Here is a 19,213-nt window from a genome sequence, read left to right as displayed (position 1 = left end):
ACAAAAGTTTAAAATAAAACTGACCAAAAGACTTACATGTTAAACCTGAAGAATTCTGGGCCACCCTGAGGCCTTCTCTGCCCATTGAACAGCCACCCTAAAGGAGATTTTGACTGATGGTTTTCTTTACAGGGTGGTTCAGGGGTTTACCTAGTCCATTCATCCATCCTACCATTTAACCAACCATCCATTTGTCCATCCAACATCTAACCATTCATTCATTCATTATCCTTATAAAAAAAATTCCCTCTGAACCCCTCTTTCCCAGAAGCACCATCCTCATGGTTCCCATGACATTATCTTTCCCTGTGTCCTCCCTTCCTTGCTGCTGCTCAGACATTATTGTCCTCATTTAGCACCCTCCCGGGCACACACTGTAGGATGTGCATATTCTACAAAGCCTAACCACTCATTCTGACTTCTTTCCTCTCTATGAGACAAACTCCTCAGAAATCTCTGGAATATGTTTCTTCTGTTGTCACTCACATTTATTATTTTATTTGTATAACACCCTGAGAAGAAGGCAGCGTTAATATTAGTATCCCCATTTTGCAGATGTGGAAACTGAGACCCAGAGAAATTCTCTTACCTGCCCATGCTCACACGATGACAATGACCCGAACCTGGACCCTCTGGTTCCAAGCTTGGTGCTCTTTCCACCACCACAGGTGAGACAACTAGGTCCTGAGGGTTTAAATGGGGAATTTCTTTTTGAGCTAGAAGTCTCCTTCTACTTTACATATGATTCAAATTTTTAAAGGTTATTTATCTATCAATAAAACTAATATGGGGCTCTGTAAATGTTCTTAACACCAATTTCTTTTTATGGAGTACACTGCAGTAGTCATAAACTCAGGGTATTATTATTTAAGTTAGTTAAGTTACTTTAAGATTATACAAAGAGGCCAATTTTATCACACCGTTATTGCTATTTTGTCACTTTAACATAGTCAGGTTAATTTAAGAAAAGAAAGTAATTTCAAAGGCAGTAAGCCACAATGGTACAGAAAAGGCTTTGCCAGCTGGCTGTAATGCTCTGAAAATTAATGAAATCATCACGCCTTAAAATTTTCTCTAGAGCTGCACTGTTAGGAACATAGTCTTTCTAAATTTAGCTATTGGCAAACAGTCACTCTTAAAAACTAATAAAATTTAGTAATACTTTCCATACGTACCAGGGTATGTCTTTTTACTCAGTAAAATTATAATTTGAATATCTATTACTTTATGACGTAAATGAATCAAGATGATTTGTACTAAGAAACTAGAGAAGAAACTACAAAAAATGATCCCCAGGTGCTTGTGGTAGGTAGTTCAGGCTTGGTTGAAGGAAAATCAGGGTCTTATTTCAGTCCTATATTCACATATTGCAAGTCTTTTGAGTATCCAAGTAGGATGATGATAAATGTCACAAAAATCCAGGCAGAAGGAGACTGCATAGATCATCAGTCCTCAGTAGAATCTTGCTGAAGGCCAACTTTTGGTGAATAAAGTAGTTATGATCGCCATAAGTTTGGGGGCATAAAATGTGTTCCATTTGCATAAAATTTACATAAAACTATCTAAATGATTTCAACTACCAGGGGAAAAATATACGGGTATCTTCTTCCATTATTTAAATCTCATATACCTTCGAGAGAAGTGCTTAAGAGAACTTGCTTACAAGGTTCTCTGAAGAATGCTACTGCAAAGTTTGATAGTAAAAGCTTGATTAAATAGAGTAACTGTGGAAAGATAATCTGATTAAATTTAATTCAAGTGACTCTATTTTTAAAAATCTTTATTGTTAAAAATGTGTCTAAAATATGTCCTTTTTTCTCCTTTAATTAGTTCAGTATATGGTGTTGAACATTATTAATGGACACAGGGTCATTTCAGAAACATTATTAAGAGAGAAAGCTTAGGTAGGCTCTGATTCTAGGTCTGATATTTACTAGTTTTAGAATATGAGGCAAATAGTTTAAATTATTTCATCTTCTATTTTTTCAGCTATGGAACAAAAGATGGGGGGGGGTTCTTTCACCTAACTATAGAAAAATAACATGGGGGCTTTGCTAAAAATTAAAATATTGAGAACTACCTTGAAAGATCTTGATTTGAGAGTGAGGAAAGAAACCAGAAATCCATATTTATGGTCAGCACTGTAGATGATTTCAATACAGTTGGTCAGGGCACTGAGTTAGGAATTGCCAAAACAATCTTGAGCAAAAATAACAGAGCTGGAAGTATCACATGCCTTGATTTCAAAACATATTATAAAGTGATTGTAATCAAAGCTGCATGGTACTTGCATAAAAACAGATACATTGATCAATGGAGCAAGATAGAAAACCCAGAAATAAACCCGTGCATTTGACGGCTAACAGATTTTTGACAAAGTTGCCAAGAATACACAATGGGGAAAGGACCATCTCTTCAATAATTGTTGTTGGGAAAATTGGATATCCCCATGCAGAAGAATAAAATTAGACCCTTATCTTATACCACATACAAAAATCAACTCAAAATGAATTAAAGACTTACATAGAAGACACCTGAACCTGTAAAACTACTAAAAGAAAACAAAGAAGAAAATCTTCATGACATTGGTCTAGACAGTCATTTCTTGGATATCACCCCTGAAGCACAGGCAATGAAATAAAAATAGACAAATGGGATGGCTTCAAACTAAAATATTCTGCACAGCAAAAGAAATAATTAACAAAGTGAAAAACAACCCACAGAATAGGAGAAAATACTTGCAAATTATACATCTGATAAGGGGTTACTATCCAAAATACATAAGAAACTCAAACAACTTAAAACAAGAAAACAAATAACTTAAAAATGAGAAAACAGCCCAGATATTTTTCAAAAGAAGACATACAAACGGCTAATAGCTACATGGAAAAATGCTTAGCATCACTAATTAGAAAAATATAAATTAAAACCACAATGAAATATTACCTCACACCTGATATAATGGCTTTTATCAAAAAGATGAAAGATAACCATTAAGAGGATGCAGAAAAATTGAACTTTTATATGTTGTTGGTGAGAGTAAAAATTAATACAGCTTTTATGAAAACAGGGTATGGAGCTTCCCAGAAAAACCAAAAATAGAATTACGATTCAACCCAGTAATCTCACTTCTGGGTATATATCCAAAGAAACTGAAATCAGTATGTCAAAGGGATATCTGCACTGCTATGCTAATTGCAGCATTGTTCACAATAGCCAAGATATGGAAACAACCCAAATGTCCATCAGTAGATGAATGGATAAAGAAAATGTGGGTACACATACATGACGGAATACTATTCGGTCCTACAAAGGAGGGAAATCCTGTCATTTGTGATGACACGGATGAATTTGGAGGACATGGAGCTAAGTGAAATAAGTCAAGCACAGAAAGACAAATACTGCATGGTCTCACCCGTATGTGAAATCTTATAAAGTTGAACACTCCCAGAAGTTAAAATTTAATTTAATTTAATTTAAAAAAGTAAATTGAACTCATAGAAGTAGAGTAGAGCAATGGTTAGCAGAGGCTAGGGTGGCAGGTAGGGAGGGTTAGGAAGAAAGGGAATGATGACAGGTAATCAAAGGGTACGAAGTTTCAGATAAACAAGAGTAATACGTTTTGAGAGTTGTTTCTCAGCAGGGTGACTATAGTCAATAATAATATATATTTTTAAATAACAGAAAATTTTAAATGTCTTATAAAGATAATAGGTAAGCAAGGTGATAAGCACGTTAACTAGCTTGATTTAATTATGCCACATTGTGTATATACATATATCAAAACATCATGCTGTACCTCATAAATGTAGACAATTATGGTTTATCAATAAAAAATAATAAGTTTCAATAAATAAATATGGAGCCAAAACAAAAGCACAGAAAGTTTGTTTAAATGTTTTAGTTCAAAAAGCTAATTTACTATGTAACACCACTATTCAAATACATAGCACAATGTTGTGCAAAATGTTTGCAACAAAGAGCAAATTTGGACTAATTTTCTCTGCTTTGGGGCTTTGAAAGAACTGTCCACAGTATATATGAAACCTTTAAAAATCTGTTTGCAATGGTCAGTATTCTAGAGGCAGTAGAAAAATAGGTTTTCTGATAAGGCATCAGTTTTTCAATGAACACAATGAAATATGTCACTTTCAAGTTGAGACCATTTTTGAAATTCCAGGCAAAGCCATCACAGCCTCTGTCATGGATGCTGGATAATTGGGATTCGTTGCACAACCTACATTCTCTGAAAGATGATTGACATCCCTGCAGTTTGTACTGTGTGAAAGTGGCCACGTTGTCAAAACCTGGGCAAACACAATCTTCTCAAAAGGTTAATTGGAATTCAGTTGAATACAAAGAATGAAGAGTTTTTCTCACATACTTTTAGTACACAGTTTTAAAGTTATGATTGGAATAAAGTATTTTATCTAGATTAGCACTGACCACTATGGTAGCCACCAGCTATGTGTGGCTATAGAGCACTTGGAATGTGGCTAATCCAAAATAAGGTATGCTGTAAGTATAAAATATGCACCAGACATTTTAAAATTGTTTTATTAAGAAAATGAATGAAAAATAACTCATTAATTTTTAACTGATTACCTATTGAGGCAATAATATTTTGGATGTATCGGATTAACTAAAATATGATAGTAAAATTAATTTTACTTTTTTTACTTTTTAATGTGGCTACTAGAAAATATAAATTACATGTATGGCTCACATATTTCTACTGGGCAGCTTTGTTTTCAAAAAAGATTAGAGGGCGTGTCTTCTCAAACAGTTTAATTAATGCTATTTGAAGCTCATTAGAGTATGTATTTATATCTACAGCATGTGAAATAAAGATAATAATGTCATTTCATACCAGTTCATTTTATAATAAGCCCTACTGATGCCTCTAAAATATGAAATAATAATTTCAGAATAATTTTGATTTATGTCTAAAAGGACCTTGTCATAACACAGTGCCTTACAGAGTCTTAGAATTTCTAGATATCCTAAAAAATCATCTAATTTAATCCCATCTTTTTAGAGAAAGAAACTAAGAGGAGTTTACCTGATCACCTAAATATTACTTACGAGCAAAGCGAAAACTGGAACTCAGATCTCTGAATCCCAAGCCACAAGATTTCTATTGTACCAGTACTATTTAAATCTGACAGTGTTTCAAAAGTAGAACACAACTATTCCTTGTTTTTTTGCCCCTAATAAGTAGTCTTTTTTTTTTTCAAAAGAACTTCAATTCAAAAGCTACATTTCTAAAAATTGCCATAACTGAGGTCACACTCATTAACCCAAAGAGATTTGATTAAGGTAATTGAATAATATATTTTTGTTGGTCTCCTTCCCCAACACATATAGTTTTATCTAAAAAGGTTTTATGACACAAAGCAATCAAAGCACAAAACTGACAAAATCACCAACAAGGAATAAGGTTTCTAAACAGAAGAAGATATGCAAGGAAGAAACCAGCTTGATTCAACAGTCTTAAAGCCGTGGAGCAAAGTTGGATTACCTGGAAAACTAGCCCATCAGGCTGGTTGCCTGCATAACAAAAGGGAACAATATTCATGAAGGGATAAAATCAGAAAAACAAAAAATAAAAGGACACTGATCAACTTGCAGGAGATATTTTTAAAACCTCATTAATTTCCTGTATTTGACACAAAAGAAGGTTAACAGAGAACTGTTAGTCCTTTTTAGATAGGAAAAGAAAACTGCCCCATAGCTGAGCTTTCCTTGGACCCCTTCAGTTTTGCATCCAGATGCTTCACCAGTCACTCTGTCACTCCCCCTGTAGAATGAGAAATCCAGTCAAGCTTTTTACTGGTTTTGCATTGCTAATAAAATAATAACAATTGATATTCCATTTTGTGGAGGTTGGGAGGGAAGGGGACCTAAATTAGTCTTTTTGAGGTCATTTAAAAGCAGTCTCAAGATAACAGGAAAATAGTCATTCTAAATACTTATTGATGAATTGATCAATTAGTTTTGGCAAAATAATTCCATGATATATAGTGTATAAAATGACTACCACATTACCTGCAAACACTGTATGCTCAGTAAATGTTAATTATATCTGAATCATTCAGAGATACCAGTGTAAATATAAGGTTAGAGATAATTAAGGACTGGGGAGAAAAAAAAATCCGCATTTTATTTCTTCTTAACATACACTATTTTAACACTCTAATTGCAATGAATTTTCATTGTATATTACCTGAAAAATATAAATATGTAATATTAAAATATAAGGAATACTGCCGGGTGCAGTAACTCATGGCTGTAATCCCAACACTTTGAAAGGTCAAGGCAGGTGGATCATCTGAGGTCAGGAATTCAAGACCAGCCTGGCCAACATGGTGAAACCTGTCTCTACCAAAAATACAAAAATTAACTGGGTGTGGTGGTACATGCCTGTAATCCCAGCTACTCAGGAGGCTGAAGCAGGTGAATCACTTGAACCTGGGAGGTGGAGGTTGCAGTGATCTGAGATCGTGCCACTGCACTCCAGCCTGGGCAACAGAGCAAGACTACGTCTCAAATAGATAAATAAAAATAAAAATAAAATAAAATAAAATAAACTACAAAGTATAATAAAATCCTTTTTTTGTTTCATTTCACCCAATATTTTTTATCCCAGTTTCTATTCCCTTAGCATCTGATTTTATTAAACACTATTTTTCGCCACCCTAGTCTTTCTCAAACTCCATTCTCTTCGCTTAGAAACCACTTTACTGAATTTGAGAATACTTGATGCTCAGTTAGGACAAAATGAAATAGCATTAACATCAGTCTCCTTGGCTACCAAGGGAAGGCCAAAGTGTGTCACCATGGGGTCACCAGCACTTTAACTTTTGAACTCAGTGTGTCATTGCATCTAGAAGGGATCAAGCTCTGGGGATCTGGCTCCTATTAATCAAATCATTAAGAACTTGATATAGAAACCAGCAAGTCAATTATCAACATACTAAGAGGAAAAGATCTACTAATGTTATGGGATCTTTGGGGTGTTGCTTTCCTGGCCAGAAATATCTGTGGACAATGGCACCTTGGCCCGAGTTCTTGTCCTGTGTCCAGGAAGAATGAGGCAGACAAGTGGAGGGTGAGTAAGATGAAGAGGAGCTTTATTGAGTGTTAGAAAAGCTCAGAGGAGACCCATAGTGGATAGCTCCTCTCTACAGGCAGATCATCCTGTCAGTGTTCAGCTCTCAGCAGAGAGGAGGCCTGGAGTGGGTGGCTCCTCTCTGTAGGCAGGTAATCCCATCATCTCTGCAGCTCTCAGCAGAGAGGAAGCCCTGGAGTGAGTGGCCCCTCTCTGCAGCTGGTCATCCTGTTGAGTGTTCAGCTCTCAGCAAAGAGGAGGCCTGGAGTGGGTGGTTCCTCTCTGCAGATAGCTTGTCCTGACAAATGTTCAGCTCTCAGCAGGGAAGGTAGCTCCTTTGTGCTGCTGGTTGTCAAATTGTTCACATTTCTCAGTAGAGAGGGGGCCCTGGAGAAGGCAGCTCCTCTCTGTAGCTGCTGGTCCAGATATCTGCTCTGCTCTGGCTGAGTCTGGGGTTTTTACAGTCTTGTGGGGAAGTGGGAAAGTGTGTGCTGACTGGTCCATCAGCAGCCATGGGTGGGCCCAGGAAAAAGCACCACCAGTTCCCCCTTCAGTCCACGGGACTGGCAGCCAGGCCCCCAGGCTTCAAGGCTTCCCCAGCTTGAGGGTGGGGCTTCACTGGGGACCCACCCCATTCAGCCCAGGAGCCTGTTTGCCTTTCCTGCTGTTCATGGCACCCAGGCTATTCATACCAAGGCGCACCTGCAGGCCAGCACTGAGCTGCCTTCAGCCCTGCTTTGAGTCCCCCCCCATGCTCATCAGCACCCAATGTCTGGAGGGGGCCAAGGTGGGAGTGGGGCTGACATGTCAGTGCTGACCCAAGCATGCCCCACTCAGCAGGCTCCCACCTTGCTCCATGATCTGAGTGGGTGCCAGGAGTGGGGACAGGCCAGACAGTGGGACCAGGCAATTCAGAGTCTGTGGGGAGTGGGGGGTAGGGAGGCCTTCCCAGCCCCACAAGAGCACAGAGATGCCCAGGTCCACAGCCGGGTTTGGGTGGCTGCAGCTGCCCATGAGGAGCTCCTGCCCTGCCAATTCGGAAGGGGCAGGGCTCGCACTTGTCCCTTGGAGCAGGAGGCCTGGGGCCCAGGGAAAGGACTCCTACCTGCTCTGTGGAGTGGGAGGACTGGCTGTGCCTCCCCACGGCAGCCGGCATGTTGGCAGCAGCCATTCTGGATGGGCTGCTGCTGCCATCACTAAGAAGATAAGAAAGTTCGCATCAGTTAGTCAGACATTACTTTCCTGCAAGATAATATGCATGGGAAACTAAATTATAATCAGTAACTTTCTTGAGGTAGGCAGCCTTAATGATGTGTGTCTTGGAGCTATAAAGGCCAAATGCATTTATCCACTTTGTAGAATTTGCCTGCCATAAGGTCTAGGGAATTTGAAGAACTAACAAGAACCCTGGTACTGCTGAAGATATTCTGACAAATATTAGTTCTTGATACTTCTTTTTAATTATTCCAGTCTAACCATCTCTCTTCTTTTAACACGGCCTTTCTACAAAAGTGTATCATAAAATTGATCAAATTTAGCTTACTATATACCACAAGCATCTTCCCATTCTACTTTTCTAAGACATTCCCTTGTTGGAGTTTTAGGTGTTAAAAAGATGTTCCAGTCTTACGTTTACAAATATCTCCTGGTTTACCCATAGTGAATGGTAATCAAATCTGTCATGTGTAGATTTCATTAGATGAACTCCCTAAGGGTGATGCCATTTCCAAGTTCTTGGTGAATACCTCACTCAGGCACTATGTATTGACTGTGTAAGGCCCCTTATATACTTTCCTTAGTAATGGAAGTATTGAGCCTTATTCTAAATAATTTAGGACATGTCTAAACATATTTTTCATGAGGAATTTTGACCCACATGACTCAGTCACTTCAAAGAAAGCAATATCATCATCTAACATTTCCAGATCTAGACAACTGGATACGTTCCTTTGAAGGGCAAATGGTTTTCTATTTCAATTCCTTCCCAGCCTTCTAAGGAAAACGGGTTTCTTATATCATTTTCCAAAGCCAAGTGAAAATCAAATGGCCCTTTGGTAAAGCTTGGGTTTATTAAGTAATGTTTCCATTTGAACTTTAAATATAAAAACCATCTTTGTGTTACATTTGCCCCTACCCTAAGGATGGATCTAGACATTCACTTCAAATTTTAGTGTAGACTTAGGATTCGGTATACTGCTTTATGCTGCAGGAACATCTGAGTTAGATACCCATATAATTTCTGTGAAGAACTCACAGCAAACTTTTTCAAAAATGAATTCACTATGCAATATTTACAAATGTTTAATTCTTGCATTAACTACAGCTTCTAGGAAAAGCACAGATTATAATTTTAATAAACATACCATTGGTTAGATTCCCTGAGATTTACAGTACATCAAACCAGATGCTGTCTTTTTCCCCTCTGCAGTCCCTAAATTCCAATCACCCTTAATGCAGTTGTATTACAATTTTAATTTTAAGAAGTGTACAAAATATACAAGGAAAGGCAAATGAAAATGAAACTACCCATTCCTCACTACTAAACCCCTAATTTTTGGAATATATGTTCATTTCTCTCATTAAGGCTACATTTTTCAGGAATCTCCCAGAACTCGACCCACCACCTACCATCTTACATCAAGTTATAAACCAAAAACATAGAGATGTGTAAGAGGCAGATGTGGTGGCAGAGGTGAGGCTGTAGAAATCAGGAACAGGTCAGTACATGGACTGTTCATCTCTCTGAGCTTTCTAGAAGTTCGAAAGTTGCAGTTGTTGAAAATATGAGAGAAATTTTTAAAGTACATGAAGTCAGCTCAATAAATTGTGAAATATGTTATTACTATTAATCTTGAGAAATTATTTAAAACTTCACAATTTTTTGTTGACATAGAAAAAGAAACAAGAAAAACTATTGGCTCAAAGCATCTGGAGATGACATAGTGATTGTGTTCCCTTGCCACCGTCACATATATGATTATAGTCATACATTACTTCATGATGTGATACAATCTGAGAAATACATTATTAGGTGATTTTGCGGTTGTGCAAACATCATAGAGTGATTGTAATTACACACACCTAGATGGTATAGTCTACTACACACTACAAATTGGTACAACATGTTACTGTGCTGAATACTGTAGGCAATTGCAACACAGTGGCAACTATTTGTGTATACAAATATATCTAACCATAGAAATGTTACAGTAAAAATATTTTATTAGGTTCATGCGAATGTAATTGTGGTTTTTGCTATTAAAAGTAATTGCAAAAACTACAATTATGTTTGTACCAACTTGATATTGTAATCTTATGGGACCACCATTGTATATGTGCTCCATTGTTGAATGAAACCTCATTATGCAGAGCATGACTGTATTTGTCTTCTTATTTTCCCATCTTTACCCCTCTTGGATTAAAAATCTCAGAATTTTTATTTATTTAGTTTATTATAATTTAAGTTCTGGGATACATGTGCAGAACGTGCAGGTTTGTTACATAGGTATACACATGTCATCTTGGTTTGCTGTACCCATCAACCCATCATCTACATTAGGTATTTCTCCTAATGCTATCCCTCCTCTCTCCCCCTACCCACCAACAGGCCCCAGTGTGTGATGGCCCCCTCCCTGTATCCATGTGTTCTCATTGTTCAGCTCTCACTTATGAGTGAGAACATGTGGTGTTTGGTTTTCTGTTCCTGTGTTAGTTTGCTGAGAATGATGGTTTCCAGCTTCATCCATGTCCCTGAAAAGGACATGAAGTCATGCTTTTTTATGGCTGCATAGTATTCCATGGTGTATATGTGCCACATTTTCTTTATCCAGTCTATCATTGATTGGCATTTGGGTTGGCTCCAAGTCTTTGCTATTGTGAACAGTGCTGAAATAAAAATATGTGTGCCTCCTCTACCTGGCTGCTGCCCTGTCTGGGAAGTGAAGTGCCCCTCTGCCCAGTGGCCCCACCATCTAGCAAATGAGGAGTGCCTCTGCCTGGCTGCTGCCCCATCTGGCAAGTGAGGAGCACCTCTCTCTGGCTGCCGCCCTGTCTGGGAAGTGAGGAGCGCCTCTGTCTGGCCACCCAACTGACTGGGAAGTGAGGAGCCCCTCTGCCTGGCCACTGCCCTGTCTAGGAAATGAGGAGTGCTTCTGCCCAGCTGCCCACCATCTGGGAAGTGAGGAGAAGCTCTGCCCATCGCCCACCCTCTGGGAAGTGAGGAGCGCCTCTGCCCGGCCCCCACATCGTCTGGGATGTGAGGAGCACCTCTGCTTGGGCGCTGTGCAACTCTCCAAGTGTGAAGTGACAGCCTTGCGTGTGATACTTCTGCACTCCCCAAGTTTGCATTTTCGACATTAAAGTTTACTTTTTATCAAAATATGTGTGTGTGTGTGTGTGTGTGTGTGTGCATGGGTCTTTATAGTAGAATGACTATAATCCTTTAGGTATATACCCAGTAATGAAATTGCTGGGTCAAATGGTATTTCTGGTTCTAGATCCTTGAGGAATTGCCACACTGTCTGCCACATGGTTGAAATAATTTACACTCCTACCAACGGTGTAAAAGTGTTTCTATTTCTCCACATCCTCTGCAGCATCTGTTGTTTCCTAACTTTTTAATGATCGCCATTCTAACTGGAGTGCGATGGTATCTCATTGTGGTTTTGATTTGCATTTCTCTAATGACCAGTGATGATGAGCTTTTTTTCAAATGTTTGTTGGCCACATGAATGTCTTCTTTTGAGAAGTGTCTGTTAACATCCTTCACCCACTTTTTGATGGGGTTGTTTCGTTCTTGTAAATCTGTTTAAATTCTTTGTAGATTCTGGATATTAGCCCTTTGTCAGATGAATAGATTGCAAAAATTTTCTCCCATTCTGTAGGTTGCCTGTTCACCCTGATGATAGTTTCTTTTGCTGTGCAGGAGCTCTTTAGTTTAATTAGACCCCATTTGTCAATTTTGGCTTTTGTTGCCATTGATTTTGGTGTTTTAGTCATGAAGTCTTTGCCCGTGCCTATGTCCTGAATGGTATTGCCTAGGTTTTCTTCTAGGGTTTTTATGGTTTTAGGTCTTACGTTTAAGTCTTTAATCCATCTTGAGTTAATTTTTGTATAAAGTGTAAGGAAGGGGTCCACTTTCAGTTTTCTGCATATGGCTAGCCAGTTTTCCCAACACCAATTATTAAATAGGAAATCCTTTCCCCATAGTTTGTTTTTATCAGGTTTGTCAAAGATCATATGATTGTAGATGTGTGGTGTTATTTCTGAGACCTCTGCTCTGTTCCATTGGTCCACATATCTGTTTTAGTACCAGTACCATGCTGTTTTGGTTACTGTAGCCTTGTAGTATAGTTTGAGGTCAGGTAGTGTGATGCCTCCAGCTTTGTTCTTTTTGCTTAGGATTGTCGTGGCTATGCAGGCTCTTTTTTGATTCCATATGAAATTTGAAGTAGTTTTTTCAATTTCTGTGAAGAAAGTCAATGGTAGCTTGATGGGGATAACATTCCATTTGTTTGTGTCCTCTCTTATTTCCTTGAGCAGTGGTTTGTAGTTCTCCTTGAAGAGGTCCTTCACATCCCTGGTAAGGTGCATTCCTAGATATTGTGTTCTCTTTGTAGCAATAGTGAATGGGAGTTCACTCATGATTTGGCTCTGTGTTTGTCTATTATTGGTGTATAGGAATGCTTGTGATTTTTGCACATTGATTTTGTATCCTTAGACTTTGCTGAAGTTGCTTATCAGCTTGAGGAGATTTTGGGCTGAGACAATGGGGTTTTCTAAATGAACAGTCGTGGCATCTGCAAAGAGAGACAATTTTACTTCCTCTCTTCCTATTTGAATATCCTTTATTTCTGTCTCTTGCCTGATTGCCCTGGCCAGAACTTTCAATACTATGTTGAATAGGAGTGGTGAGAGAGGGCATCCTTGTCTTCTGCTGGTTTTCAAAGGGAATGCTTCCAGCTTTTGCCCATTCAGTATGATATTGGCTGTGGGTTTGTCATAAATAGCTCTTATTATTTTGAGATACATTCCATCAAAACCTAGTTTATTCAGAGTTTTTAGCATGAAGGGGTGTTGAATTTTGTCGAAGGATTTTTCTCCATTTATTGAGATAATCATGTGGTTTTTGTCATTGGTTCTGTTTATGTGATGGATTACATTTATTAATTTGAGTATGTTGAAACACTCTCACATCTCAGGGATGAAGCTGACTTGATCATAGTGGATAAGCTTTTTGATATGCTGCTGGATTCGGTTTGCTAGTATTTTATTGAGGATTTTCTCATTGATGTTCATCAGGGATATTGGCTTGAAATTTTCTTGTTTTGTTGTGTCTCTGCCAGGTTTTGGTATCAGGATGATGATGGCCTCATAAAATGAGTTAGGGATGAGTCGTCTTTTTCTGTTGTTCGGAATAGTTTCAGAAGGAATGGTACCAGCTCCTCTTTGTATCTCTGGTAGAATTCGGCTCTGAATCCTTCTGGTCCTGGAATTTATTTTGGTTGGAAGGCTATTAATTACTACCTCTGTTTCAGAACTTGTTATTGGTCTATTCAGGGATTCGACTTCTTCCTGGTTTAGCCTTGGGAGGGTGTATGTGTCCAGGAATTTATCCATCTCTTCTAGATTTTCTAGTTGATTTGTGTAGAGGTGTTTATAGTATTCTCTGATAGTAGTTTGTATTTCTGTGGGATCAGTGGTGATATCCCCTTTATCATTTTTTATTGCATCTGTTTGATTCTTCTCTCTTTTCTTCTTTATTAGTCTGGCTAGCAGTCTATCTATTTTGTTAATCTTTAAAAAAAACACCTCTTGGATTCATTGATTTTTGAAGAGTTTTTCACATCTCTATCTCCTTCAGTTCTGCTCTCATCTTAGTTATTTCTTGTCTTCTGCTAGCTTTTGAATTTGTTTCCTCTTGTTTCTCTAGTTCTTGTAATTGTGATGTTAGGGTGTCAATTTTAGATCTTTCCCATTTAGTGCTATAAATTTCTCTCTAAACACTGCTTTAGCTGTGTCCCAAACATTCTGCTACATTGTGTCTTTGTTCTTATTGGTTTCAAAGAACTTTTATTTATTTCTGCCTTAATTTCATTATTTACCCAGTAGTCATTCAGGAGCAGTTGTTCAGTTTCCATGTAGTTGTGCAGTTTTGAGTGAGTTTCTTAATCCTGGGTTCTAATTAGATTGCACTGTGGTCTGAGAGACTGTGTTATCATTTAGTTCTTTTGCATTTGCTGAGGAATATTTTACTTCCAAATATGTGGTCAATTTTAGAGTAAGTGCTATGTGGTGCTGAGAAGAATATATATTCTGTTAATTTGGGGTGGAGAGTTCTGTAGATATCTATTACTTCTGCTTGATCCAGAGTTGAGTTCAAGTCCTGAATATCCTTATTAATTTTCTGTCTTGTTGATCTGTCTAACATTGACAGTGGGGTGTTAGGTCTCCCACTATTATTGTGTGGGAGTCTAAGTCTCTTTGTAGGTCTCTAAGAACTTGCTTTATGAATCTGGGTTCTTCTGTATTGGGTGCATATATATTTAGGATAGTTAGCTCTTCTTGTTGCATTGATCCCCTTACTATTACATAATGCCCTTCTTTTTCTTTTTTGATCTTTGTTGGTTTAAAGTCTGTTTTACCAGAGACTAGAATTGCAACCCCTGCTTTTTTGTTTTCTTTTTGTTTTTTGCTTTCCATTTGTTTTGTTTAAATATTCCTCCATCCCTTTATTTTGGGCCTATTTGTGTCTTTGCACATGAGATGGGTCTCCTGAATACAGCATACTGATGGCTCTTGGTTCTTTCCAATTTGCCATCTGTGTCTTTTAATTGGGGCATTTAGCCCATTTACATTTAAGGTTAATATGATTATGTGTGAATCTGATGCTGTCATTATGATGCTAGCTGGTTATTTTACCCGTTAGTTGATGCAGTTTCTTCAGTGTCGATTGTCTTTACAATTTGGTATGTTTGTGCAGTGGCTAGTACTGGTTTTTCCTTTCCATATTTAGTGCTTCCTTCAAGAGCTCTTGTAAGGCACATCTGGTGACAAAATCTCTCAGCATTTGCTTGTCTGTAAAGGGTTTTATTTCTCCTTCGTTTATGAAGCTTAGTTTGACTGGATAAAAAATTCTGGGTTAAACATCCTTTTCTTTGAGAATGTTGAATATTGGCCCCCACTCTCTTCTGGCTTGTAGTGTTTCTGCCAAGAGATCCACTGTTAGTTTGATGGGCTTCCCTTTGTGGGTAACCAGACCTTTCTCTTGGCTGCCTTTAACATGTTTTCCTTCATTTTAACCTTGGTGAATCTGACGATTATGTGTCTTGGGGTTGCTCTTCTCGAGGAGGATCTTTGTGGTGTTCTCTGTATTTCCTGAATTTGAATGTTGGCCCATCTTGCTAGATTGGGGAAGTTCTCCTGGATAATATCCTGAAGAGTGTTTTCCAATTTGGTTTCATTCTCGCTGTCACTTTCAGGCACACCAATCAAACAGGTTTGGTCTTTTCACATAATCCCATATTTCTTGTAGGCTTTGTTTGTTCCTTTTCATTCTTTTTTCTCTAATCTTGGCTTCATGTTTTATTTCATTAAGTTGATCTTCAATTCTGATATCCTTTCTTCCGCTTGATCGATTCAGCTATTAATACTTGTATATGCTTCACAAAGTTCTCATGCTGTGTTTTTCAGCTCCATCAGGTCATTTATGGTCTTCTCTAAACTGGTTATTCTAGTTAACAATTCCTCTAACCTTTTATCAAGGTTCATAGCTTTTTTCCATTGGATTAGAACATGCTCCATTAGCTCAGAGGAGTTTGTTATTACCCACCTTCTGAAACCTACTTCTGTCTGTTAGCCAAAATCATTCTCCATCCAGTTTTGTTCCCTTGCTGGCAAGAAGTTGTGATCCTTTGGAAGAGAAAAGGCATTCTGGTTTTTGGAATTTTCAGCCTTTTTACACTGGTTTTTCCTCATCTTCGTGGATTTATCTACCTTTGGTCTTTGATGTTGGTGACCTTTGGATGGGGTTTCCGTGTGGACATCCTTTTTTGTTAATGTTGATGCTATTCCTTTCTGTTTGTTATTTTTCCTTCTAACAGTCGGGCCTCTCTGCTGCAGGTCTTCTGGAGTTTCCTGGAGGTCCACTCTGGCCCCTGTTTGCCTGGGTATCACCAGCAGAGGCTACAAAACAGCAAAGATTGCTGCCTGTTCCTTCCTCTGGAAGCTTCATCCCAGAGGGGCCCCTGCCAGATGCCAGCTGGAGCTCTCCTGTATGAGGTGTCTGTCAACTCCTGCTGGGAGGTGTCTCCCAATCAGGAGGCATGGGGATCAGGGACCCACTTGAGGAGGCACTCTGTCCCTTAGCAAAGCTGGAGCGCTGTGCTGGGAGATCCACTCCTCTCTTAAGAGCCACCAAGCAGGAACGTTTAAGTCTGCTGAAGCTGTGCCCACAGCCACCCCTTCCCCCAGGTGCTCTGTCCCAGAGAGATGGGAGTTTTATCTAAAAGCCCCTGACTGGGGCTGCTGCCTTCCTTTCAGAGATGCCCTGCCAGTGAGGAGTCTAGAGAGGCAGTCGGGCTACAGCAGCTTTGAGGCGCTGCGGTGGGCTCCACCCAGTCCGAACTTCCGAGCAGTTTTGTTTACACTGTGAGGGGAAAACCGCCTACTCAAGCCTCAGTAACGGCAAATGGTCCTCCCCACAGCAAGCTCGAGCATCCCAGGTCAACTTCAGACTGCTGTGCTGGCAGCAAGAATTTCCAGCCAGTGGATCTTAGCTTACTGGGCTCCATGGGGGTGGGATCCGCTGAGCTAGGCCACTTGGCTCCCTGGCTTTAGCCACCTTTCCAGGGGACTGAACGGTTCTATCTCACTGGCAAGCTAAGATCCACTGGCTTGAAATTCTCGCTGCCAGCACAGCAGTCTGAAGTCGACCTGGGATGCTCGAACTTGCTGCCAGGAGGAGCATTTGCCATTACTGAGGCTTGAGTAGGCAGTTTTCCCCTCACAGTGTAAACAAAACTGCTTGGAAGTTCAGACTGGGTGGATCCCACTGCAGCGCCTCAAAGCTGCTGTAGCCAGATTGCCTCTCTAGACTCCTCTCTGGGCAGGGCATCTCTGAAAGAAAGGCAGCAGCCCCAATCAGGGGCTTATAGATAAATCTCCCATCTCCCTGGGACAGATCACTTGGGGGAAGGGGCAGCTGTGGGCGCAGCTTCAGCAGACTTAAATGTTCCTGGTACCACTGGGGTATGAAAAGAAACTCCTGCAGCTAGCTCGGGATGGCCGCCCAGTTTTATGCTTGAAACTCAGGGCCCTGGTGGCATAGGCACCCGAGGGAATCTCCTGGTCTGTGGGTTGCATAGACCATGGGAAAAGCGTAGTATCTGGGCAGGAGTGCACCATTCCTCATGTCAGAGTCCTTCATGGCTTCCCTTGGCTAGGGGAGGGAGTTCCCTGACCCCTTGCACTTCCCAGGTAAGGCAATGTCCCACCCTGCTTCAGCTTGCCCTCCATGGGCTTCACCCACTGTCTAGCCAGTCCCAAAGAGATGAGCCAAGTACCTCAGTTGGAAATGCAGAAATTACTCATCTTCTGTGTTCATCTCACTGGGAGCTGCACACCAGAGCTGTTCCTATTCAGCCATTTTGCCAGCCACTGAATTCTTATTATAATTTTGGATAATTGTGAAATTTTTTATTTGATAACTATGATTCTTTGGAAATGATGTCAAAACCAAGATATTTTCTCCTATTTCAACAGTCTCAATCCATTTCCATCTCTCTTCTTCACATAGCTCCTTGTTCTTCTCTCACACTTCTGCATTTCCTGTCACAAAGTTTAGAATTTCTGTAAGAGGTTAGCAAAGGTGACCTATGTCCAGTACGAGAAATAACCCTGTCATAATGAAGGACAGATCCAGGCTACAGTGAGTGATCTATTCACTTGCTGCATGTCTTAGTCTATTCAGGCTGCTATAACAAAGTACTTTAGACTCGGTAATTTATAAACAACAGAGATTTATTTCTTAGAGGTCTGGAGGCTGGGAAGTCCAACATCAAAGCACCAGTAGATTTGGTGTCTGGTAATTGGCTTAATAGATGGTGACTTGTTGCTGCATCCTTACATGGCAAAAAAGGGCCAGGGAGCTCACTCAAGCCTCTTTTATAAGGTCACTATTCTCATTCATAAGGGTCAAGCCCTCACCTTATGACTTAATCACTTCCTAAAGGCCATACCTCTTAATACTATCACATTGGGTATTAGGCCTCAACATATAAATTCGTGGGGTACACCAATTTAGAACATAGTGCTGCACCTCAACGCAATTTAATGGACTATCATCCGGTCATACCTTCTCTCTGTGAAGATTTTTAGACCCTACTGGCTTACCTCCGTTAGTGATGCTCTCTGACAGTCTTCAGGTTGGCAGTGTGCCTTAGTATAGGCACTGCATCCATGTTGCAACACAGTTCTCCGTAGGGTTCTATATCATGAGTTATAGAGGTATGTTAAGCAAGCTAGCATGAGCTTTTAAGACTCTGAAACACACACTGAAAATCCATACACATCATCCAGCATATGGAAAGCAAACCTAGGAGAAAATATGGAATTTGGAAAAAGGCATAAGAGAATGACATTAGCAAAATAAATAAAACAATAATAATTTGGGCAACAGCCAAAAACACAAGTCAAAAATGAGAGGTATTTTGACTCCCTAATATATTAAAATGTGTCATTCACATACTCACACTGCATGCATGATTTAGCTTTCTTTTTTCTCAGCCTCAGCAACAGCTAGGAATACTTTGTTGACAGTTTTTACCTCATAAATTTGGTTCCCTGATCTAATTTTTCATTACGAGAAAAAAGAAAGGAAAAAAAACTTACAGATCTTTCCTCAAATGAGATTCTCTTTCCCTCTGGGTTTTTATTGATTTATAATTGCACTGATATTTCACATTTCTATTTAAAAACACCGTGTTCTAATGCTCACTCTGGCAGAGGCTTCCTTTTGCATTTGACAGGACGCCCACCAAATCATTCTATTATGGAGACAGCTCAGGGTTCTGGGAAAATCAATAGGAGTTTAGCTCCTGGGAG

The 19,213-nt window shown here is 39.5% G+C and overlaps 1 long non-coding RNA gene across 3 annotated transcripts in view; it reads right to left on the bottom strand.

Moving 5' to 3' along the window:
• Positions 1-19,213, bottom strand: part of LOC104005860 (uncharacterized) — a 128,834-nt gene that overhangs the window by 32,268 nt on the left and 77,353 nt on the right. For 2 of the 3 annotated variants that reach the window (XR_679333.4, XR_001713801.3), the window contains exons 4-5: positions 18,503-18,704; positions 590-8,307 (exon numbers count right to left, since the gene is read on the bottom strand). This is a non-coding gene — a long non-coding RNA (uncharacterized LOC104005860). The remainder of the gene's footprint in view (positions 1-589; positions 8,308-18,502; positions 18,705-19,213) is intronic. The other variant, XR_008547179.2, reaches the window with a different exon arrangement.

The sequence above is a fragment of the Pan troglodytes genome, chromosome 2, assembly GCF_028858775.2.
Source record: "Pan troglodytes isolate AG18354 chromosome 2, NHGRI_mPanTro3-v2.0_pri, whole genome shotgun sequence".
NCBI lineage: Eukaryota > Metazoa > Chordata > Mammalia > Primates > Hominidae > Pan > Pan troglodytes.
Note: the sequence above shows the minus strand (reverse complement) of the source record. Positions and strands in the feature narration are given on the sequence as shown.